This window comes from Arachis ipaensis, chromosome B1, assembly GCF_059453495.1.
Source record: "Arachis ipaensis isolate K30076 ecotype BB chromosome B1, ASM5945349v1, whole genome shotgun sequence".
Lineage (NCBI taxonomy): Eukaryota > Viridiplantae > Streptophyta > Magnoliopsida > Fabales > Fabaceae > Arachis > Arachis ipaensis.
The window spans coordinates 147,946,146-147,971,295 of record NC_142436.1 but is presented as its reverse complement, the minus strand read 5'-3'; the positions used below and the strand labels follow the sequence as shown (position 1 = coordinate 147,971,295).

At 37.9% G+C, this 25,150-nt stretch overlaps 2 non-coding genes and 1 pseudogene across 2 annotated transcripts; 2 read left to right on the top strand and 1 right to left on the bottom strand.

Annotated features, from left to right (window-relative positions):
* Window positions 1-5,319, bottom strand: part of LOC148578823 (uncharacterized) — a 76,109-nt pseudogene extending 70,790 nt beyond the window's left edge.
* A 10,406-nt stretch (window positions 5,320-15,725) lies between these two features.
* LOC148578822 (small nucleolar RNA R71) lies at window positions 15,726-15,833 on the top strand. The gene has a single exon (XR_015902885.1). It is a non-coding gene; the product is annotated as a small nucleolar RNA R71 (small nucleolar RNA).
* Window positions 15,834-22,941: 7,108 nt separating this feature from the next.
* On the top strand, window positions 22,942-23,048 carry LOC148578821 (small nucleolar RNA R71). Its single transcript, XR_015904322.1, has one exon. It is a non-coding gene; the product is annotated as a small nucleolar RNA R71 (small nucleolar RNA).
* Window positions 23,049-25,150: the final 2,102 nt, after the last annotated feature.

Below are 25,150 nucleotides of genomic sequence, written 5' to 3'. Positions count from 1 at the left end.
TAGAAGCTTCTAGGCAGGTCCAGTAGTCAATTTGAGGAATTTTTGGGAGGAATTCTTGTGCTCTCCTTTTGATGGGGACATCTTGCATGTGTTGACCCTCTATTGACTTCTTGGTGATTGGATGCTCAACCGGAATGAATTCATCCACTTCCATCTTTACACCAGCATCTTTACATAGCAAAGAGATTAGGCTTGGGTAAGCCAATTTGGCTTCAGTGGAGTTCTTGTTTGCAATTGTATAAATCTCACAAGAGATCAGATGATGAATCCCAATTTGGCTTCAGAGCGATTGCTAGTGGGCAATATAGAATGCCCAATGAAATCCAGCCAGCTTCTAGCAACTGATTTGAGATCTCCTCTCCTGAGTTGGTTTGGGACACCTTTTGAGTTGGTTATCCACTTGGTTCCAGGGAGGCATATGTCCTCTAGAACTCAATCCAAGCCCCTATCTATTCTTACCATTCTCCTATTAAAGGATTCTGGATCATCTTGTAGTTGAGGTAGCTTGAAGACCTCTCTTATTTTGTCCAGATGGAAGTAAATAATCTTCCCTCTGACCATAGTTCGAAAGTTATAGAAGACAGTTCCAGTTATTCTCTGCTTATCTGTCTGCCACAGATTTGAGTTGAATTCCTGAACCATGTTTCTTCCCACTTTTATCTCAGGATTGGCTAGAATTTCCCAGCCTTTTTTTTGAATCTACTCCTGGATCTCTGGATATTCGTCTTCTTTCAGATCGAATTTAACTTTGGGATCACTGATCTCAGACCCATTATTTTGTAGTAATGGTCTGCATGTTCTTTGGTTAAGAACTTCTTTTGATTCCAAAGTGGTTTTGGAATATTCTCTTTCTTGCCTCTTGAAGCGGTTTGTTTTCCCTTAGGAGCCATGATCTTGATGAGTTTTAGCTCAGTGATCACAGAAAAACACACCAAACTTAGAGGTTTGCTTGTTCTCAAGCAAAAGAAAGGAAAGAAGAGGAATAGAAGGAGAAGCAATTTCGAATTGTGGAGGAGAGGGGATGGCCGAATGAGAATTTAAAAGGGAGGGGGTGGGTTCAAAAATTTTGAAAAAGATATGATAAGAGATAAGATTTGGAAAAGATAAATATGATATGAAAAAGATGCAATTTTAAAATTCAAAATATATGATGAGGATTTGAAAAAGATAAATCTGAATTTGAAAAAATAATATGATGAGTTGAAAAAGATTTGAGAAGAAATTAAAAAGATTTGAAAAGAATTAAAAAAGGTAGATGAGTTTTGAAAAAGATTTGAAAAGAGATTGAAGAAAAATTAAGAAATATTTTTAGGATTAAGAATTTTTTTTGAAATTGAAGTTGAGAGATGAGAGTTTGTAACATATTTATGCAAGAAATTATGAATTGAAACATGAAAATTAAAAAAAAAAATTGAAGTGAAAACAAAATTACCTCCTCCCCACAATCCTGGCGTTAAACGCCCAGATGGTGCTTCCTTTGGGCGTTTAACACCCATATGCTGCTTCTTTTGGGCGTTTAACGCCTAGCCAGGTGCCCTGGCTGGCGTTAAAAGCCAGAAATCCTTTATCACTGGGCGTTTAACGTCCAGTTGTTGCTTCTTTTGGGCGTTTAACGGCCAAAAATGCCTCTTATTGGCGTTTTTGTACCAGTAAGCTCATTCTCTCTGCTTTATGCTCTGAATCCTTCTGTAACTCTGTAAACTTCTGCAATTGACAATTATCCTTAAAGTAATTTAGATCAAACTCTTGTAATTATTATTTGTATGAATAAAATAAAAGAAAACTTTTGCTAATGCCTGGGTTGCCTCCCAGCAAGCACTTCTTTATTGTCTTTAGCTGGACTTTTTACTGAGCTTTAATCTAGTCTCAGTTTTGAGCATTCCTGCTCAAATTTGCTTTCAAGATAATGTTTGACTCTCTGCCCGTTAACAATGAATTTTCTGTCAGAGTCAATGTCTTGAAGCTCTACATATCCATATGGTGACACACTTGTAATCACATATGGTCCTCTCCACCGGGATTTTAATTTCCCGGGGAATAATCTGAGCCTAGAGTTAAACAGCAGAACTTTCTGCCCTAGCTCAAAGACTCTGGATGACAACTTCTTGTCATGCCATCTTTTTGCTTTCTCCTTGTAAATTTTTGCATTTTCGAAAGCATTGAGTCTGAATTCCTCTAGCTCATTCAATTGGAGCAATCTTTTCTCTCCAGCTAGCTTGGCATCAAGGTTTAGGAATCTGCTTGCCCAGTAGGCCTTGTGTTCCAGATCCACTGGCAGGTGATAGGCTTTTCCATACACAAGCTGGTATAGAGAGGTCCCTATAGGAGTCTTGAATACTGTTCTGTATCCCCACAGAGCATCATCCAGACTTCTTGCCCAATCCCTTCTACGGTTAATCACAATCTGTTCCAAGATTCTTTTAAGTTCTCTATTAGAGACTTCAGCCTGCCCATTTGTCTGTGGATGATATGGAGTTGCTACCTTGTGGCTGATTCCATATCAGGCCATAGCAGAGTAAAGTTGTTTATTGCAGAAATGAGTGCCCCCATCACTGATTAGTACTCTGGGGACACCAAACCTGCTGAAGATATGCTTCTAGAGGAACTTCATCACTGTCTTAGTATCATTAGTAGGTGTTGCAATTGCTTCTACCCATTTGGATACATAATCTACTGCCACTAGAATATAAGTGTTTGAGTATGATGGTGGGAAAGGCCCCATGAAGTCAATACCCCATACATCAAACAACTCAATCTATAAGATCCCTTGCTGAGGCATGGCATAACCGTGAGGCAGATTGCCAGCTCTTTGGCAATTGTCACAATTACGTACAAACTCTCGGGAGTCTTTATAGAGAGTAGGCCAGTAGAAGCCACATTGGAGGACCATTGTGGACGTTCGCTCACTTCTGAAATGTCCTCCATATTGTGATCCATGGCAATGCCATAAGATCTTCTGTGCCTCTTCTTTGGGCACACATCTACGGATTATTTCGTCTGTACATCTCTTAAAGAGATATGGTTTATCCCACAAGTAGTATTTTGCATCAGAAATCAATTTCTTTGCTTGCTGCCTGCTGTACTCTTTGGGTATGAATCTTACTGCTTTATAGTTTGCAATGTCTGCAAACCATGGTACTTCCTGAATGGCAAAGAGTTGCTCATCCAGAAAGGTTTCAAAGATCTCAGTAGAGGGGAGGGACGCTCCTTCTACTGGTTCTATTCGGGACAAGTGATCTGCTACTTAGTTCTTTGTCCCTTTTCTGTCTCTTATTTCTATATCAAACTCTTGCAGAAGCAACACCCATCTTATAAGCCTGAGTTTTTAATCCTGCTTTGTGAGTAGATATTTAAGAGTAGCATGGTCAATATACACAATCACTTTTGATCCTATTAAATAGGATCTGAACTTGTCAATGGCATAAACCACTGCAAGCAATTCTTTTTCTGTGGTTGTGTAATTCTTCTGTGCATCATTTAAAACATAGCTGGCATAGTAAATGACGTGTAGGAGCTTCTCATGCCTCTGTCCCAATACTGCACTGATGGCATGGTCACTGTCATCACACATTAGTTCGAATGGTAATGTCCAGTCTGGTGCAGAAATGATTGGTGCTGTGACCAACTTAGCTTTCAGGGTCTCAAAGGCCTGCAAACACTCTGTGTCAAAGACAAATGGTGTATCAACAGGCAGCAGATTGCTTAGGGTTTTGCAATTTTCAAAAAATCCTTTATAAACCTCCTATAGAATCCTGCATTCCCCAGAAAGATTTTGATTGCCTTAACATTGGTAGGTGGTGGTAATTTTTCAATTACCACTACCTTAGCTTGATCCACCTCTATTCCCTTGTTCGAAATTTTGTGCCCAAGGACAATTCCTTCAGTCACCATAAAGTGACATTTTTCCCAGTTTAAAACCAGGTTAGTCTCTTGGCACCTTTTTAGAACAAGTGCTAGATGATCAAGACAGGAGCTGAATGAGTCTCCAAATATGGAGAAGTTATCCATGAAGACTTCCAAAAATTTTTCTACCATATCAGAGAAGATAGAGAGCATGCATCTCTGAAAGGTGGCAGGTGCATTACACAGGCCAAAGGGCATCCTTCTGTATGCAAATACTCCAGATGGACATGTGAATGCTGTTTTCTCTTGATCCTGAGGATCTACTGCAATTTGGTTGTAACCTGAATAGCCATCCAAAAAATAGTAATAGTCATGACTTGCTAGTCTTTCTAGCATCTGGTCTATGAATGGTAAAGGAAAATGATAATTTCTGGTGGCTGTATTGAGTCTTCTGTAGTCAATACACATACGCCACCCTGTAACAGTTCTTGTAGGAACCAGTTCATTCTTTTCATTACGAACCACTGTCATACCACTCTTCTTAGGGACGACTTGGACAGGGCTCACCCAGAGACTATCAGATATATGATAAATAATACCAGCCTCTAGTAATTTAGTGACCTCATTCTGCACTACCTCCTTCATGGTTGGATTCAGCCGCCTTTGTGGTTGAACCACTGTCTTGGCATCATCTTCCAATAGGATCTTGTGCATGCATCTGGCTGGGCTAATGCCCTTAAGATCACTTATGGACCACCCAAGAGCTGTCTTGTGTGTCCTTAGCACTTGAATTAACGCTTCCTCTTCCTGTGATTTTAAAGCAGAGCTTATGATTACAGGAAAAGTATTATCTTCTCCCAAAAATGCATATTTCAGGGATGGTGGTAGTGGTTTGAGCTCAGGTTTAGGAGGCTTCTCCTCTTCCTGAGGAGTTTTCAGAGGTTCTTCTATTTTCTCTGGTTCCTCCAGATCAGGCTAAACATCCTTGAAGATGTTCTCTAGTTTTGATTCGATACTCTCAGTCATATTGACTTCTTCTACCAAAGAGTCAATAAGATCAACTTTCATGCAGTCTTTTGGTGTGTCTGGATGCTGCATGGCTTTGACAGCATTCAACTTAAACTCATATTCATTGACTCTCAGGGTTACTTCTCCCTTTTGGACATCAATGAGAGTTCGTCCAGTTGCTAGGAAAGGTCTTCCTAGAATGAGAGTAACACTCTTGTGCTCCTCCATTTCCAGCACTACAAAGTCAGTGGGAAAGGCGAATGGCCCAACCTTGACAATCATGTCTTCAATCATGCCTGATGGGTATTTAATGGAGCCATCAGCAAGTTGGAGACATATCCAGGTTGGTTTGACTTCTTCAGTCAAACCAAGCTTTCTGATAGTTGATGCAGGTATTAGGTTGATACTTGCCCCAAGATCACATAAGGTTGTCTTTGTGCAGGTACCCTCTAATGTGCATGGTATCATAAAGCTCCCAGGATCTTTAAGCTTTTCTGGTAAGCTTTTTAAAATGACTGCATTGCATTCTTTAGTGAGGAAAACTTTTTCAGTTTCTCTCCAATCCTTCTTATGACTTAAGATCTCTTTCATGAACTTAGCATAAAAGGGTATTTGCTCAAGTGCCTCTGCAAATAGAATCTTTATTTCAAGAGTCCTGAGATAGTCTGCAAAATGGACAAATTGTTTATCCTGCTCCGCTTGGTGAAGTTTTTGAGGATAAGGCATCTTGGCTTTGTATTCTTCAACCTTAGTTGCTGCAGATTTATTTACTATAGAAGTGGTTGGAGAAGCCTTTTTAGAGGGGTTATTATCAGCACTTGTAAGTGTCTGATCCCTCACTGGCGCTTGAACGCCAGGGTTGGAAGCTGGATTGACGTTTAACGCCAAATTCCTACCTTTTTCTGGCATTTGAATGCCAGAATTAAGCTTCCATTGGGCGTTTGATGCCAACTCTTTACCTGTTTCTGGCGTTTGAACGCTAGAACTAAGCATGGGTTGGATGTTTAACACCAACTTTCATCCTTTTCTGGCGTTTGAATGCCAGAGTTATTCCTCTCTGGGCTCTTGTTGTCCTCAGAGGGATTTTGAGTAGTGATTTGCTCATCTTCTGTCAGTTGTTCTTTTCTTGGTTTTCTGCTGCTTTGAGTTGAGGTATTTAATGTTTTCCCACTTCTTAGTTGAACTGCTTGGCATTTTTCTGTTATCTGTTTCGATAACTGCTGTTTTGTTTGATTTAATTGTGCTTCCATATTCATATTAGCAATTCTTGTGTCTTGTAGCATCTCCTTGAATTCGGCCAATTGTTTTGTTAAGAAACATAATTGCTGATTAAGTTCAGCAACTTGTTCTGGAGGACTAAGCTCAGTAGATATTGCCTTAGCCTCTTCTTCCATGGAATACTCACTACTCAAGTACAGATGCTGATTTCTAGCAACTGTATCAATGAGCTATTGAGCTTCTTCAATTGTCTTTCTCATGTGTATAGATCCACTAGCTGAGTGGTCTAGAGACATCTGAGCTTTTTCTGTAAGCCCATAGTAGAAGATGTCTTAACTGCACCAACTCTGAAAACATTTCAGAGGGGCATTTCCTTAGCATCTCTCTGTACCTTTCCCAGGCATCATAAAGGGATTCATTATCCCCTTGTTTAAAGCCTTGGATGTCCAGCCTTAGCTGTGTCATCCTTTTTGGAGGAAAATACTGATTCAGGAATTTTTCTGACAGCTGTTTCCATGTTCTTATGCTGGCTTTGGGTTGGTTATTTAACCACCTCTTAGCTTGGTTTTTTACAGCAAATGGAAACAGTAATAATCTGTAGACATCCTGATCCACTTCCTTATCACGTACTGTGTCAGCAATTTGTAAGAAATGTGCCAGAAACTCAGTAGGTTCTTCCTGTGGAAGACCGGAATACTGGCAATTTTGCTGCACCATGATAATAAGCTGAGGATTTAGCTCAAAAGTGCTAGCTCTTATGGGGGGTATACAGATACTACTCCCATATGAAGCAGTAGTGGGGTTAGCATATGACCCCAGAGTCCTTCTAGATTGTTCATTTCCACTTAAGTTCATGATGGAGAAAGGGAGATGTTGTGTATTGGAGATAAAAATATTAAAGATTTTTTTGAAATTAAAATAAAAATTGGAAACTAAAATAGAAAATAAAAAAGAGATTTGAAAATTTTTTATGAGGATTTTTGAAAAAATGCAGAGAGAGAAAGTGGTTAGGAAGTTTTGAAAAAGATGTCTTAAAATTAAAGATATTTGTAAAAAGAGTAAATAAAAGAAAATATTTGAAAAAGATATGTTTTAAAAAAAATATGATTGAAAAGATATGATTGAAAAATAATTAAAAAAAAGATTTGATTTTTAAAATTGATGACTTGACTAACAAGAAATTAAAAGATATGATTCTAGAATTTAAAGATTGAACCTTTCTTAACAAGAAAGTAACAAACTTGAAATTTTTGAATCAAAACATTAATTGTTAGCAATAATTTCGAAAATTATGAATTAAAATCAAGGAAAAGATTTTGAAAATCAATTTTTAAATTTTTTTTCAAAAATATTAAGGAAAATTGAAAAAGATTTGATTTTTGAATTTTAATGAGGAAAGAGAAAAACAATAAAAAGACACAAGACTTAAAATTTTTAGATCTAATGCTCCTTATTTTCAAAAATTTGGAGAAAAAATACCAAGGAACACTAAACTTAAAAATTTTAAGATCAAAACACAAGAAAGACTCAAGAACACTTTGAAGATTCACAAGAACACGAAGAATTAAAATTCAAAGACTCAAAGGACTCAAGAACATAAAAAGAACACCAAACTTAAAATTTTTAGAAAACCAAAATAAAATTTTCGAAAACTAAAGAAAAAAATTGACAAGAGAACACCAAACTTAGAATTTGACACAAGATTTAATTAAAGAAAAATTATTTTTGAAAAGAAGACACCAAAAACATAAGCCAACGCTCTAACCAATTGAGTTATGAAAGAAAAAGTATTTTCTTGAAAAATCTTTTTGAAATTTTCGAAAATCACAAGAAAAATAAGGAAAGACACAAAACAAGAAAAACTAAAGATCAAACAAGGAACATAAACTCGAAAATATGAAGGAAAATAAAAGCATGCAATTGACACCAAACTTAAAACATGAAACTAAACTCAAAGAAAAACTAAAAATTAATAAAGAAAAATAATATTTTTGAAAAATGTTTGAAAAGAAAATAAAAGACTCTGACCCAAAAGACAAAATTTTTTTCCTAATCTAAGCAACAAGATGAACCGTCAGTTGTTCAAACTCGAACAATCCCCGGCAACGGCGCCAAAAACTTGGTGCACGGAATTGTGATTCACACTTTTCACAACTCCGATGCCACTAACCAGCAAGTACACTGGGTCGTCCAAGTAATACCTTACGTGAGTAAGGGTCGATCCCACGGAGATTGCCGGCTTGAAGAAAGCTATGGTTATCTTGTAACTCTTAGTCAGGATATCAATAATAATTCTTAGTTTTAATTGCGAAAAGTAAAAGAACATGAAATAAATACTTGTTATGTAGTAATGAAGAGTAGGTTGGAGTTTTGGAGATGCTTTGTCTTTTGAATCTCTGCTTTCCTACTGTCTTCCTCTTTACGCACGCAAGGCTCCTTCCATGGCAAGCTATATGTTGGTGGATCACCGTTGTCAATGGCTACCATCCATCCTCTCAGTGAAAAAGGTCCATGTACGTGGCTAATCATCTGTCGGTTCTCATTTGTGTTGGAATAAGATCCATTGATCCTTTTGCACACTATCACTGCGCCCAACATTCATGAGTTTGAAGCTCGTCACAATCATCCCTTCTTAGATCCTACTCAGGATACCACAGACAAGGTTTAGACTTTCCGGATCTCCAGAATGCTGCCAATTGATTCTAGCTTATACCACGAAGACTCTGGTCTCACAGATATGAACGCTCTGTTGTTAGGAGAGGCAGTCAAACTCGTGAACCAGGAACCGAAGAGATACTCATTCAATCTAAGGTAGAACAGAGGTGGTTTTCAGGCACGCGTTCATAAGTTGAGAATGGTGATGAGTGTCATGGATCATCATATTCATCATGTTGAAGTGCGAATGAATATCTTAGATAGAAACAAGCGTGTTTGAATAGAAAACAGAAGTAATTGCATTAATTCATCGAGACACAGCAGAGCTCCTCACCCCCAACCATGGATTTTAGAGACTCATGCCTTCGAAGATACAATGTAAAACATGAAAATGTCATGAGGTACAAGAGAAATCTCTAAAAGTAGTTTTTGTACTCAACTAGTAACCTAGGTTTACAGAGAAATGAGTAACTAAGGTAGATAGTGTAGAAATCTGCTTTCGAGACCCACTTGGTGTGTGTTTGGGCTGAGCATTGAAGCTTTCATGTGCATAGACCATCTTTGGAGTTAAACACCACCTTTGGTGCAAGTTTGGGCATTTAACTCTAACTTGTAACTTGATTCTGGCGTTAAACGCCAGAAAAAGTTGGGAGTAGGCGTTTGAACGCCAATTTACGTCATCTATTCTCGGGCAAAGTATGAACTATAATATATTTCTGAAAAGCCCCAGATGTCTACTTTTCAACACAATTGAGAGCGCGCCAATTGGACTCATGGAGCTCCAGAAAATCCATTTCGAGTGCAAGGAGGTCAGAATCCAACAACATCTGCAGTCCTTTTTCAGCCTGAATCGGATTTTTGCTCAGATCCCTCATTTTCAGCCCGAAAATACCTTAAATTACAAAAAAATCACACAAACTCATATTAAAGTCCAGAAATATGATTTTTGCATAAAAATTAATGAAAATATACTAAAAAGTAACTAAAACCTGCTAAAAACTACATGAAAATATCCCCAAAAGCATATAAAATATCTGCTCATCACTCCTTCCAAACAGATGTCCAAGAGGACTTAGTCCAACCTTTGATTAAAGTTGACCCTTCTAGTGAAAGGATGAGGATCTCCTTGTATCATTGGCAAGTTGAACGCTATTGTTGCACGAAATTGTGATCTCAGACAACGGTGCCAAAAACTTGGTACGCACGTCTTAATAAATTGTTTTTCGTTCACAACTTCGATACAACTAACCAGCAAGTGCACTGGGTCGTCCAAGTAATAAAACCTTACGTGAGTAAGGGTCGATCCCACGGAGATTGTTGGTATGAAGCAAGCTATGGTCATCTTGTAAATCTCAGTCAGGCGGATAATAATTGATTATGGAGTTTTTGAAAATAAATAATAAATAGATATAAAATAAAGATAGAAATACTTATGTATATCACTGGTGAGAATTTCAGATAAGCGTATAGAGATGCTTTCGTCCCTCTGAATCTCTGCTTTCCCGCTGTCTTCATCCAATCAGTCTTACTCCTTTCTATGGCTGGCTTTATGTAAGAACATCACCATTGTCAATGGCTACTTTTCATCCTCTCTGGAAAATGGTCCGATGCGCTGTCACTGAATGGCTAATCATCTGAAGGCATCACCGTGGTTAATGGCTGCATCCTATCCTCTTGTGAAAATGGTCCAAATGCTCTGTCACAGCCGGCTAATCATCTGAGGTTCTCGATCATGTTGGAATAGGATTCACCCTCCTTTTGCGTCTGTCACTACGCCCAGCAATCGCGAGTTTGAAGTTCGTCACAGTCATTCAATCCCAGAGTCCTACTCAGAATACCACAGACAAGGTTTAGACTTTCCAGACTCTCATGAATGCCGCCATCAATCTAGCTTACACTACGAAGATTCTTATTAAGAGATCCAAGAGATACTCATTCAATCTAAGGTAGAACGGAAGTGGTTGTCAGGCACGCGTTCATGGGGAATGATGATGGTTGTCACGTTCATCACATTCATGTTGAAGTGCGAATTAATATCTTAGAAGCGGAATAAGTTGAATTGAATAGAAAAACAGTAGTACTTTGCATTAATCTTTGAGGAACAGCAGAGCTCCACACCTTAATCTATGGAGTGTAGAAACTCTACCGTTTGAAAATACATAAGTGAAAGGTTCAGGCATGGCCGAATGGCCAGCCCCCATGATCTCAGAACTAGGCGTCCAAAGATGTCTAATACAATAGTAAAAAGTCCTATTTATAATAAACTAGCCACTAGGGTTTACAGAAGTAAGTAATTGATGCATAAATCCACTTCCGGGGCCCACTTGGTGTGTGCTTGGGCTGAGCTTGAATGTTACACGTGCAGAGGTCATTCTTGGAGTTGAACGCCAGTTTGTAACGTATTTCTGGCGTTCAACTCTTGCTTGTGACGTGTTTCTGGCGTTTAACTCCAGACAGCAGCATAGAACTGGCGTTTAACGCCCTTTTACGTCATCGAAACTCGGCCAAAGTATGGACTATTATATATTTCTGGAAAGCCCTGGATGTCTACTTTCCAACGCAATTGAAAGCGAGCCATTTTGAGTTCTGTAGCTCTAGAAAATCTACTTTGAGTGCAGGGAGGTCAGAATCCAACAGCATCAGCAGTCCTTCTTCAACCTCTGAATCTGATTTTTGCTCAAGTCCCTCAATTTCAGCCAGAAAATATCTGAAATCACAAAAAAACACACAAACTCATAGTAAAGTCCAGAAATGTGAATTTAGCATAAAAACTAATGAAAACATCCCTAAAAGTAACCAGATTCTACTAAAAACATACTAAAAACAATGCCAAAAAGCGTATAAATTATCTGCTCATCACAACACCAAACTTAAATTGTTGCTTGTCCCCAAGCAACTGAAAATCAAATAGGATAAAAAGAAGAGAATATATTATAAATTCCAAACTATCAATGAAGCACAGCTCCAATTAAATGAGCGGGACTTGTAGCTTTTTGCCTCTTTAATAGTTTTGGCATCTCACTTTATCCATTGAGGTTCAGAATGATTGGAATCTATAGGAACTCAGAGTTCAGATAGTGTTATTGATTCTCCTAGTTCAGTATGTTGATTCTTGAACACATCTACTTTATGAGTCTTGGCCGTGGCCCTAAGCACTTTGTTTTCCAGTATTACCACCGGATACATAAATGCCACAGACACATAATTGGGTGAACCTTTTCAGATTGTGACTTAGCTTTGCTAAAGTCCCCAATTAGAGGTGTCCAGGGTTCTTAAGCACACTCTTCTTTTGCTTTGGACCTTGACTTTAACCGCTCAGTCTCAAGTTTTCACTTGACACCTTCACGCCACAAGCACATGGTTAGGGACAGCTTGGTTTAGCCGCTTAGGCCAGGATTTTATTCCTTTAGGCCCTCCTATCCACTGATGCTCAAAGCCTTGGGATCTTTTTTATTTACCCTTGCCTTTTGGTTTTAAGGGTTATTGGCTTTTTGCTCTTGCCTCTTGGTTTTAAGAGCTTTTGGCTTTTTCTGCTTGCTTTTTCTCTTCTTTTTTTTTTTCTATTTTTTTTGCTATTTTTTTTTCTGCAAGCTTTGTTCTTTGCTGCTTTTTCTTGCTTCAAGAATCATTTTTATGATTTTTCAGATTATCAAATAACATGTCTCCTTGTCATCATTCTTTCAAGAGTCAACATATTTAACATTCTTAAACAACAACTTCAAAAGACATATGCACTGTTCAAGCATTCATTCAGAAAACAAGAAGCATTGTCACCACATCAATATAATTAAACTAAGTTCAAGGATAAATTCGAAACTCATGTACTTCTTGTTCTTTTGAATTAAAATAGTTTTCATTTAAGAGAGGTGATGGATTCATAGGACATTTATAACTTTAAGACAAAGTTACTAAATACTAATGATCATGTAATAAGACACAAACTTAGATAAGCACTTAACATAGAAAACGAAAAACAGAGAATGTAAGAACAAGGAATGAGTCCACCTTAGTAATGGTGGCGTTTCCTTCTTGAGGAACCAATGATGTCCTTGAGCTCTTCTATGTCTCTTCCTTGTCTTTGTTGCTCCTCCCTCATTGCTTTTTGATCTTCTCTAATTTCATGAAGGATGATGGAGTGCTCTTGATGTTCCACCCTTAATTGTCCCATGTTGGAACTTAATTCTCCTAGGGAGGTGTTGATTTGCTCCCAATAGTTTTGTGGAGGAAAATGCATTTGAGGCATCTCCGGGATCTCATGGTGATGAGCTTCCTCATGTGTTTCTTGAGCTCCATGAGTGGGCTCTCTTGTTTGCTCCATCCTTTTCTTAGTGATGGGCTTGTGAGATGAATCTTTCCATCTCCCATGACTCAGAGGTGGAAGCAATTGTCTTCCCTTTCCTCTTTCTTGAGGTTTCTCTGGCCTTAGGTGCCATTAATGGTTATGGAAAAACAAAAAAACTATGCTTTTACCACACCAAACTTAGAATGTTGCTCGCCCTCGAGCAAAAGAAGAAAGAATAGAAGAAGAAGAAGAAGATATGGAGGAGATGGAGGGATGTGTGTATTCGGCCATATGGGTGGGATTGGGTGGGGAAGAGATGTTGAATTTGGAAGGTAGGTGGGGTTTATGAGGTAGATTTATGGGGAAGAGTGGATGGATGTGAGTGGTGAAGTGGTGATAGGGAAGAGAGATTGAGGTGATTGGTGAAGAGTTTTGGGGAAGAGTGTTTTTGGGATTGTGTGAAAGAGGGGTGAGAAGAAGTGAGTGGAGGTAGGTGGGGATCCTATGGGGTCCACAGATCCTGAGGTGTTCAAGGATTTACAACTTGCAACAAATTAGGCATGCAAAATGCCCTTGCACACAACTCTGGGCGTTCAGCGCCATATTGGTGCTTGTTCTAGGCGTTGAACGCCCATTTGTTGCCCATTTCTGGCGTTGAACGCCAGAACCATGCTTGTTCTGGGCGTTCAGCGCCAGCTCTTCTCAAGGGTGCAATTCTAGCGTTCAAATGCCCAGATGCTGCCCATTTTGGGTGTTCAGCGCCAGAACCATGCTCTGTTCTGGCGTTGAACGCCAACCAGATGCTTCTTACTGGCGTTTAAACGCCAGTGAGATCCTCCTCCAGGGTGTGATTTTTCTTCTGCTGTTTTTGATTCTGTTTTCAATTTTTTTTATTTATTTTGTGACTCCACATGATCATGTACCTATAAAGACATATAACTAATAAAAATATAATTAAATAAAAATTGGGTTGCCTCCCAACAAGCACTTCTTTAATGTCAATAGCTTGACAGTGGGCTCTCATGGAGCCTCACAGATGTTCAGAGCATTGTTGAGACTTCCCAACACCAAACTTAGAGTTTGGATATGGGAGTTCAACACCAAACTTAGAGTTTGGTTGTGGCCTCCAAACACCAAACTTAGAGTTTGACTGTGGGAGCTCTGGTTGACTCTGCAGTGAGAGAAGCTTTTTATGCTTCCTCTCCATGTTTACAGAAGGATGACCTCAAGTTTTAAACACAAGGGAGTCCTCATTCAATTGAAGGACTAGTCCACCTTTGTCAACATCAATCACAGCTCTTGCTGTGGCTAGGAAGGGTCTTCCAAGGATGATGGATTCATCATTATTCTTCCCAGTATCCAGGACTATGAAATCAGCAGGGATGTAAAGGCCTTCAACCTTTGCTAACACGTTCTCTACTTGTCCATAAGCCTGTTTTCTTGAATTGTATGCCATCTCTAATGAGATTTTAGCAACTTGCACCCCATAGATTCCCAGTTTCTCTATTACAGAGAGGGGCATGAGGTTTATCCCTGACCCAAGGTCACATAGAGCCTTCTCAAAGATCATGTTGCCTATGGTACAAGGTATTAGGAACTTTCCAGGATCCTGTTTCTTCTGAGGCAATGTCAGTTAATCCAGATCACTTAGTTCATTGGTGAACAAGGGAGGTTTATCTTCCCAAGTCTCAATACCAAATAATTTGGCATTCAGCTTCATGATTGCACCAAGGTACTTGGTAACTTGCTCTTCAGTAACATCCTCATTCTCTTCAGAAGAGGAATACTCATCAGAGCTCATGAAGGGCATAAGGAGGTTTAATGGAATCTCTATGGTCTCTAGATGAGCCCCAGAGTCCTTTGGTTCCTCATAGGGAAACTCCTTATTGATCACTGGACGTCTCAGGAGGTCTTCCTCCTTGGGATTCACTTCCTCCCCTTCCTCCTTGGATTCGGCCATGATGGTCATTTCAATGGCCTTGCACTCTCCTTTTGGATTTTCTTCTGTATTGCTTGGGAGAGTACTAGGAGGGATTTCAGTGATCCTTTTACTCAGCTGGCCCACTTGTGCTTCCAAATTTCTAATGGAGGATCTTGTTTCATTCATGAAACTTACAGTGGCCTTAGATAGATCAGAGACTAAGTTTGCTAAATTAGAGGTATTTTGTTCAGAGTTCTCTGTCTGTTGCTGAGTGGATGATGGAAAAGGTTTACTATTGTTAAACCTATTTCTTCCACCGTTATTAAAGCCTTGTTGAGGCTTTTGATCCTTCCATGAGAGATTTGGATGATTTCTCCATGAGGGATTATAGTTGTTTCCATATGGTTCACCCATGTAATTCACCTCTGCTATTGCAGGGTTCTCAGGATCATAAGCTTCTTCTTTAGAAGATGCCTCTTGAGTATTGTTGGATGCAGCTTACATTCCATTCAGACTATGAGAAATCATATTGACTTGCTGAGTCAATATTTTGTTCTGAGCCAATATGGCATTCAGAGTATCAATTTCAAGAACTCCCTTCTTCATAAGCGTCCCATTACTCACAGGATTCCTCTCAGAAGTGTACATGAACTGGTTATTAGCAACCATATCAATGAGTTCTTGAGCTTCTGCAGGTGTTTTCTTTAGGTGAATGGATCCACCTGCAGAAGTATCCAATGACATCTTAGCTAATTCAGACAGACCATCATAGAATATATCCAGGATGGTCCATTCTGAAAGCATGTCAAAAGGACACTTTTTTGTCAGTTCCTTGTATCTCTCCCAAGCTTCATAGAGGGATTCACCTTCTTTCTGTCTGAAAGTTTGAACATCTACTCTAAGCTTACTCAGCTTTTGAGGAGGAGAGAACTTGGCTAAGAAAGCCTTGACCAGCTTATCCCATGAGTTCAGGCTATCTTTGGGTTGAGAGTCCAACCACACTCTAGCTCTGTCTCTTACAGCAAAAGGGAAAAGCATGAGCCTGTAGACTTCAGGATCTACTCCATTAGTCTTAACAGTATCACAGATCTGCAAAAATTCAGTTAAGAACTGAAAAGGATCTTCAGATGGAAGTCCATGAAACTTGCAGTTCTGCTGCATCAGAGAAACTAATTGAGGTTTCAGCTCAAAATTGTTTGCTCCAATGGTAGGGATGGAGATGCTTCTTCCATGTAAATTGGAATTAGGTGCAGTAAAGTCACCAAGCATCCTCCTTGCATTATTATTATTTTCGGCTGCCATCTCCTCTTCCTGTTCGAAAATTTCTGAAAGGTGCTTGCTGGATTGTTGTAATTTAGCTTCTCTTAGTTTCCTCTTCAGAGTCCTTTCAGGTTCTGGATCTGATTCAACAAGAATGTTCTTGTCCTTGCTCCTGCTCATATGAAAAAGAGGGAACAGAAAAATAATAATAATAGGGATCTTTTTACCACAGTATAGAGGTCCCTGTGTGAGTAGAAGAAAAGAAGAAGAAAAGAATGTAATGTAAGGAAAGAAACATAAGGGTGAGGAGAGCAGAGATGTGAGATGAAGAGAAGTGTTAGTAGATGAATAAATAAATAGAAGGAGATGAGAGAGAAAGAGAATTTTTGAAAAATAATTTTTTTGAAAAAGAGTTAGTGATTTTCGAAAATTGTTTTTGAAAAAGGTTAGTAATTTTCGAAAATTAAAATAAAAAATTAAAATAATTAGTTAATTAAAAAGAAATTTTGAAAAAGAGGGAGATATTTTCGAAAATTAGAGAGAGATGGTTAGTTAGGTAGTTTTGAAAAAGATAAGAAACAAACAAAAAGTTAGTTAGTTAATTGAAACAAATTTGAAAATCAATTTTGAAAAGATAAGAAGATAAGAAGTTAGAAAGATATTTTAAAATCAAATTTTTGAAAAAGATATGATTTTGAAAAAGATAAGATAATAAGATATTTTTGAAAAGATATGATTGAAATTAATTTTGAAAAAGATTTGATTTTTAAAATCACAATTAATGACTTGATTCACAAGAAATCACAAGATATGATTCTAGAACTTAAAGTTTGAATCTTTCTTAGCAAGCAAGTAACAAACTTGAAATTTTTGAATCAAAACATTAATTGATGATGTTATTTTCGAAAATTATGTGATAAAGATAAGAAAAAGATTTTTGAAAAATATTTTTAAAATTTTCGAAAATAACTAAGAAAAATGAAAAAGATTTGATTTTTGAAAAAGATTTTGAAAAAGATAAGATTTTTAAATTGAAAATTTGATTTGACTCATAAAAATAACTAGATTTTAAAAATTTTTGAAAAAGTCAAATCTAATTTTCAAAATTTTAAGAGAGAAAAAAGGGAAGATATTTTTTTGATTTTTGAATTTTTAATGATGAGAGAGAAAAACATGAAAATGATGCAATGCATGAAAATTTTAGATCAAAACAATGAATGCATGCAAGAATGCTATGAATGTCAAGATGAACACCAAGAACACTATGAAGATCATGATGAACATCAAGAACTTATTTTTGAAAACTTTTTTATGCAAAGAAAACATGCAAGACAACAAACTTAGAAATATTTCATGTTCAGACACTATGAATGCAGAAATGCACATGAAAAACAAGAAAAGACACAAAACAAGAAAATATGAAGATCAAACAAGAAGACTTACCAAGAACAACTTGAAGATCATGAAGAACACTATGAATGCATGAAATTTCGAAAAAATGCAAGATGAGCATGCAATTGACACCAAACTTAAAATCTGACTCAAGACTCAAACAAGAAACACAAAATTATTTTTTATTATTTTTATGATTTTATGATTTTTTTGGATTTTTCGAAAATTATTTGAAAAAAAGAAAAATAAGGATTCCAAAATTTTTAATATGAATTCCAGGAATCTTGCAATCTTAGTCTAAAGCTCCAATCTGAGGGTTAGACATGGCTTAATAGCCAGTCAAGCTTTAGAAGATATTTATACTTTCCATGTATAGAGCAACTAAGTGTGTGAGAATCAACAAGCTCTTGTGATGATAAGTTGAAACCCCAGTCCAAAAGATTAGACATGGCTTACAGCCAGCCAGGATTCAACAAATCATCATGAAACACTAGAATTCATTCTTAAAAATTCTGAAGAAAAATATATTTTTGAAAAGATTTATATTTTTTTTCGAAAACAGGTGAGAAATTTTTGAAAGGTTTTTGAAAAATTTTTGAAAATAAATCGAAAAGAAAATTACCTAATCTGAGCAACAAGATGAACCGTCAGTTGTCCAAACTCGAACAATCCTCGGCAACGGCGCCAAAAACTTGGTGCACGAAATTGTGATCTCAGGCAACGGCGCCAAAAACTTGGTACGCACGTCTTAATAAATTGTTTTTCATTCACAACTTCGATACAACTAACCAGCAAGTGCACTGGGTCGTCCAAGTAATAAAACCTTACGTGAGTAAGGGTCGATCCCACGGAGATTGTTGGTATGAAGCAAGCTATGGTCATCTTGTAAATCTCAGTCAGGCGGATAATAATTGATTATGGAGTTTTTTAAAATAAATAATAAATAGATATAAAATAAAGATAGAAATGCTTATGTATATCACTGGTGAGAATTTTAGATAAGCGTATAGAGATGCTTTCGTCCCTCTGAATCTCTGCTTTCCCGCTGTCTTCATCCAATCAGTCTTACTCCTTTCTATGGCTGGCTTTATGTAAGGACATCACCATTGTCAATGGCTACTTTTCATCCTCTCTGGAAAATGGTCCGATGCGCTGTCACTGCAAGGCTAATCGTCTGGAGGCATCACCTTGGTCAATGGCTGCATCCTATCCTCTTGTGAAAATGGTCCAAATGCTCTGTCACAGCACGGCTAATCATCTGAGGTTCTCGATCATGCTGGAATAGGATTCACCCTCCTTTTGCGTCTGTCACTACGCCCAGCAATCGCGAGTTTGAAGTTCATCACAGTCATTCAATCCCAGAGTCCTACTCAGAATACCACAGACAAGGTTTAGACTTTCCAAACTCTCATGAATGCCGCCATCAATCTAGCTTACACCACGAAGATTCTGATTAAGAGATCCAAGAGATACTCATTCAATCTAAGGTAGAACGGAAGTGGTTGTCAGGCACGCGTTCATGGGGAATGATGATGGTTGTCATGTTCATCACATTCATGTTGAAGTGCGAATGAATATCTTAGAAGTGGAATAAGTTGAATTGAATAGAAAAACAGTAGTACTTTGCATTAATCTTTGAGGAACAGCAGAGCTCCACACCTTAATCTATGGAGTGTAGAAACTCTACCGTTTGAAAATACATAAGTGAAAGGTTCAGGCATGGCCGAATGGCCAGCCCCCATGATCTCAGAACTAGGCGTCCAAAGATGTCTAATACAATAGTAAAAAGTCCTATTTATAATAAACTAGCCACTAGGGTTTACAGAAGTAAGTAATTGATGCATAAATCCACTTCCGGGTCCCACTTGGTGTGTGCTTAGGCTGAGCTTGAATGTTACACGTGCAGATGTCATTCTTGGAGTTGAACGCCAGTTTGTAACGTATTTCTGGCGTTCAACTCTGGCTTGTGACGTGTTTCTGGCGTTTAACTCCAGACAGCAGCGTAGAACTGGCGTTCAACGCCCTTTTACATCATCTAAACTCGGCCAAAGTATGGACTATTATACATTTCTGGAAAGCCCTGGATGTCTACTTTCCAACGCAATTGGAAGCGCGCCATTTTGAGTTCTGTAGCTCCAGAAAATCCACTTTGAGTACAGGGAGGTCAGAATCCAACAGCATCAGCAGTCCTTCTTCAACCTCTGAATCTGATTTTTGCTCAAGTCCCTCAATTTCAGCCAGAAAATATTTGAAATCACAGAAAAACACACAAACTCATAGTAAAGTCCAGAAATATGAATTTATCATAAAAACTAATGAAAACATCCCTAAAAGTAACCAGATTCTACTAAAAATATACTAAAAATAATGCCAAAAAGCATATAAATTATCCGCTCATCAGCTATCCTCACGGTTTCTGGACTAAAATCCAAGTATTTTTCCCGAACCATTGTGAGGCAATTCATTGGCTTCGGGTTCATACTTTGATCATGGTTCTTAGTGATCCATGCATAAGCATAGAACTCTTGAACCATTAAGATTCCGACTTGTTGGATGGGGTTGGTGAGTGTTTTCCATCCTCTTCTCTGAATCTCATGTCGGATCTCTGGATTGTCATTCTTTGTGAGTATGAAGGGGAGCTCGGGGATCACCTTTTTCTTGGCCACAACTTCATAGATTGATGGACCTTTGAGATGAACATTTCCATCTCCCATGACTCGGAGATGGAAGCAATTGCCTTCCCTTTCCTCTTTCTAGAGGTTTCTCTGGTCTTAGGTGCCATTAATGGTTATGGAAAAACAAAAAGCAAGTCTTTTTTCCACACCAAACTTAAAAGGTTTGCTCACCCTTGAGCAAAAGAAGAAAGAAGGAAGTAGAAGAAGAAGAAATGGAGGAGATGTAGGTGTATGTTGGGTTCGGCCAAGGGGGGAAGAAGTGTTTGTGAGGTGTGAAATTAATGGTTGTAAGGAGGGGTATTTATAGGGTAGGGGAGAGAGGGAATCCGTGTGGGAATGGGTGGGTTTGGGAGGGAAATGGTTTGAATTTGAATGGTGAGGTGGGTGGGGTTTTTGGGGAAGAGTGGATGGATGTGAGTGGTGAAGAGATAATGGGGAAGAGGGTAGGATTTGATAGGTGAATGGTGTTTGGGGAAGAGTGTTATGGAAGGGTGTGAAGAGGAGAGAGAGTGAGTTGAGGTAGGTGGGGATCCTGTGGGGTCTACAGATCCTGAGGTGTTAAGGATTTCTCATTCCTGCACCTTTCTGGTGTTAAATGCCCTCAGTGTGCCCTTCCTGGCGTTAAACGCCAGCTCCACTGCCTTTCCTGGCGTTAAACGCCCAGTTGATGCCCATTTCTGGTGTTTAACGCCAGCCAGACACCAGGCTCCCTTTTCTGGCATTAAACGCCAGTCTGGCTGCCCATTCTGGCGTTTAACGCCTAGAATGCTGCCAGACTGGGTGTTTAACGCCCATCCTGCTATCCTCACTGGCGTTTAAACACCAGTGAGCCAGTCCTCCAGGGTGTGCTATTTTTTATGCTGTTTTTAATTCTGCTTTAATTCTGCAGTTGTTTTTGTGACTTCACATGATCATCAACCTATAGAAAATATAAACTAACAATGGAAAATGAAATGAAAAAGTAATTAACATAGATAAATAAATTGGGTTGCCTCCCAATAAGCGCTTCTTTAATGTCAATAGCTTGACAGGAAGCTCTTACAAAACTTCACAGATACTCAGAGCATGATTGTGGCCTCCCAACACCAAACTTAGAGTTTGAATATGGGGGCTTTGCTTGACTCTGTATAGAGAGAATTGGATGAAGCTTTTTATGCTTCTTCTCCATATTTACAGAAGAAGATCCTTGAGCCTTAAACACAAGGTAGTCCTCATTTAATTGAAAGACTAACTCTCCTCTGTCCACATCAATCACAACCCTTGCTGTGGCTAGGAAGGGTCTTCCAAGGATGATGGATTCATCCTCATCCTTCCCAGTGTCTAGGATTATGAAGTCAGCAGGGATATAAAGGCCTTCAACCTTCACTAATACATCCTCTACAAGTCCATAAGCCTGTTTCATTGATTTGTCTGCCATCTCTAGTGAGATTTTTGCCGCTTGTACCTCAAATATCCATAACTTCTCCATTACAGAGAGTGCCATGAGGTTTATTCCTGACCCCAGGTCACACAGGGCCTTCTCAAAGGTCATGGTGCCTATGGTACAAGGTATTAAGAACTTTCTGGTATTCGGTTTCTTCTAAGGTAATTTCAGCTGAACCAAGGCATTCAGTTCATTGATGAGCAATGGAGGTTCATCTTCCAAAGTCTCATTACCAAATAACTTGGCATTCAGCTTCATGATTGCTCCTAGATACTGAGCAACTTGCTCTTCAGTAATGTCTTTGTTCTCTTTAGAAGAAGAATACTCATCAGAGCTCATGAATGGTAATAGGAAGTTCAGTAGAATATCTATGGTCTCTGTATGAGCCTCAGACTCCTTTGGTTCCTCAATAGGGAACTCCTTAGTGGTCAATGGACGTCCAACAAGGTCTTCCTCACTGGAAATCACTTCCTTTTCACTCTCTCTAGGTTCGACCATTATGGAGTTATTTATGGCCTTGCACTCTCTTTTTGGATTTTCTTCTGTATTGCTTAGGAGAGTACTAGGAGGAGTTTCAGTAACTCTTTTACTCAGCTGACCTGCTTGTGCCTCCAAATTTCTGACGGAGGACCTTGTCTCAGTCATGAAATTGAGAGTGGCCTTGAATAGATCAGAGACTATGGTTGCTAAGCTAGAGAGGCTCTGCTCAGAATTCTCTGTCTGTTGCTGAGAAGATGATGGAAAAGGCTTGCCATTGCCAAACCTATTTTTCCCACCATTATAGTTATTGAAGCCTTGTTGAGGCTTCTATTGATCCTTCCATAAGAAATTTGGATGATTTTTCCATGAAGGATTATAGGTGTTTCTATAGGATTCTCTGATGTAGTTCACCTCTTCCATTGCAGGGTTCTCAGGGTCATAAGCTTCTTCTTCAGAGGAGGCTTCTTTATTACTGCCAGATGCAGCTTGCAATCCAGTCAGATTCTGAGAAATCATATTGACTTGCTGAGTCAATATTTTGTTCTGAGCTAGTATGGCATTCAGAGTATCAATCTCAAGAACTCCTTTCTTCTGATTCATCCCATTGTTCACAGGATTTCTTTCAGAAGTGTACATGAACTGATTATTTGCAACCATCTCAATAAGTTCCTGGGCGTCTACAGGCGTTTTCAGATGAAGAGATCCACCAGCAGAATGGTCCAATGACATCTTGGACAACTCAGACAGACCATCATAGAAGATACATATGATGCTTCATTCTGGAAGCCTGTCAGAAGGACACTTTTTGGTTAATTGCTTGTTTCTTTCCCAAGCTTCATAGAGGGATTCACCTTTCTTCTATCTGAAGGTTTGAACTTCCACTCTAAGCTTGCTCATCTTTTGAGGTGGAAAGAATTTGGTCAAGAAAGCATTAACCAACTTATCCCAATAATTCAGGCTTTCTCTAGGTTGTGAATCCAACCATGTCCTAGCTCTGTCTCTTACAGCAAAAGGGAAAAGCATTAGTCTGTAGACCTCGGGTTCAACCCCATTGGTCTTAACAGTATCACAGATCTGCAAGAATTTAGCTAAGAACTGATGAGGATCTTCTGATGAAAGTCCATGAACTTGCAGTTCTGCTGTATTAGAGAAACTAATTGAGGCTTAAGCGCAAAGTTGTTTGCTCCAATGGCAGGAATTGAGATGCTTCTTCCATAGAACTTGGAAGTTGGTGCAGTATAGTCACCAAGCATCTTCCTTGCATTGTTGTTGGGTTCGGCTGCCATGTATGTTTTCTCTGCTTCTATTTCGAAAATTTCTGTTAAGTCCTCTCCGGAGTGTTGTACTTTAGCTTCCTCTTCAGAGTCCTTTCAGGTTCAAGATCAGCTTCAACAAGAATGTTTTTATCCCTGTTTCTACTCATATGAAAAAGAAGAGAACAAAAGGGGATAGGATCTGGAATCCTCTATGTCACAGTATAGAGATTCCTTTATGTGAGTATAAGAATAGAAGCAGAGAAGAATAAGAAGGAGAATTCAAACTCAGAGAGAGGGAGGGGGTTCAAATTATTAGTAGAAGAGAAGTGTTAGCAAATAAATAGAAGGAGATGAGAGAGAGGGAGAATTCAAATATTAGATAAAAAGAAAAGAAAAATATGTTTGTTTTTATTTTAAATATTAGTTAGTATTCAAAAATAATAAAAGAAATAAAATAAAATTAGAATTTAAAATAATTAGTTAATTAAAAAAGATTTTTGAAAAAGTGGAGGGTGATTTTTGAAAATTTAGAAGTGGAAAAGTAGTTAGGTGGTTTTGAAAACAATTTTTGAAAAGGTAAGAAGTTAGAAAAAGATTTTGAAATTAGAATTTTAAAAAGATATGATTGAAATAGATTTGATTGAAAAAGATATGATTGAGAGGATATGATTGAAAAAGATATGATTTGAAAAGATTTGATTAAAAAAGATATGATCTGAGGAAGATATGATTGAAAAGATATGATTGAAGAGGAAATTAAAAAGATTTGATTTTTAAAATTGATGACTTGACTAACAAGAAACTAAAAGATATGATTCTAGAATTCCAAGGTTGAACCTTTCTTAACAAGAAAGTAACAAACTTAAAATTTTTGAATCAAAACATTAATTGTTAGCAAGGGGTTTTGAAAAATGAGTTTTAAAAATTTTCACAAACATTAGAGGATGATATGAAAAAGATAAGAATTTAAAATTATGAATTAAAACATGAAAATTTGAAACAATTTGAATCAGAAACGAAATTACCTCCATGGTGTCATCCTGGCGTTAAACGCCCATAATGTTATCTATTCTGGCATTTAATGCCCACTTGGCTGCCATTTTGGACGTTTAACGCCCAGCAAGATACCCTGGCTGGCGTTAAACACCAGGAATCCTTCCTCACTGGCATTTTTTCTATCAGTGAGCTCTTTTTTCTGTGATTCCTCTGCTTCATGTTATGATCCTTGATTTCTCTGTATTATTACTTGAGAATATATATATTTTTTATTTTTTTGAATTTTTAATGACGAGAGAGAAAAACAACAAACTAAATGAAAAGATAAAAATTCAAGATCAAACCAATAATGCATGCAAGAGCACTTTGAATGTCAAGATGAACACCAAGAATACTTTGAAGATCATGATGAACATCAAGAACATATTTTTGAAAATTTTTAAGAAAAGAAAGATATGCAAGACACCAAACTTAGAAATTTTTAATGCTTAAACACTATGAATTTGAAAATGCATATGACAAACAACATAAAACATAAAACAAGAAATTTTAAAGATTAAACAAGGAGACTCATCAAAAACAACTTGAAGATCATGAAGAACACAATGCATGAGTTTTTCGAAAATTTAAAAGAGATTAAAACATGCAATTGACACCAAACTTAAAATTTGACTCTAGACTCAAACAAGAAACAAAAAATATTTTTGATTTTATGATGTTAAATTTTTTTTTTGTATATAT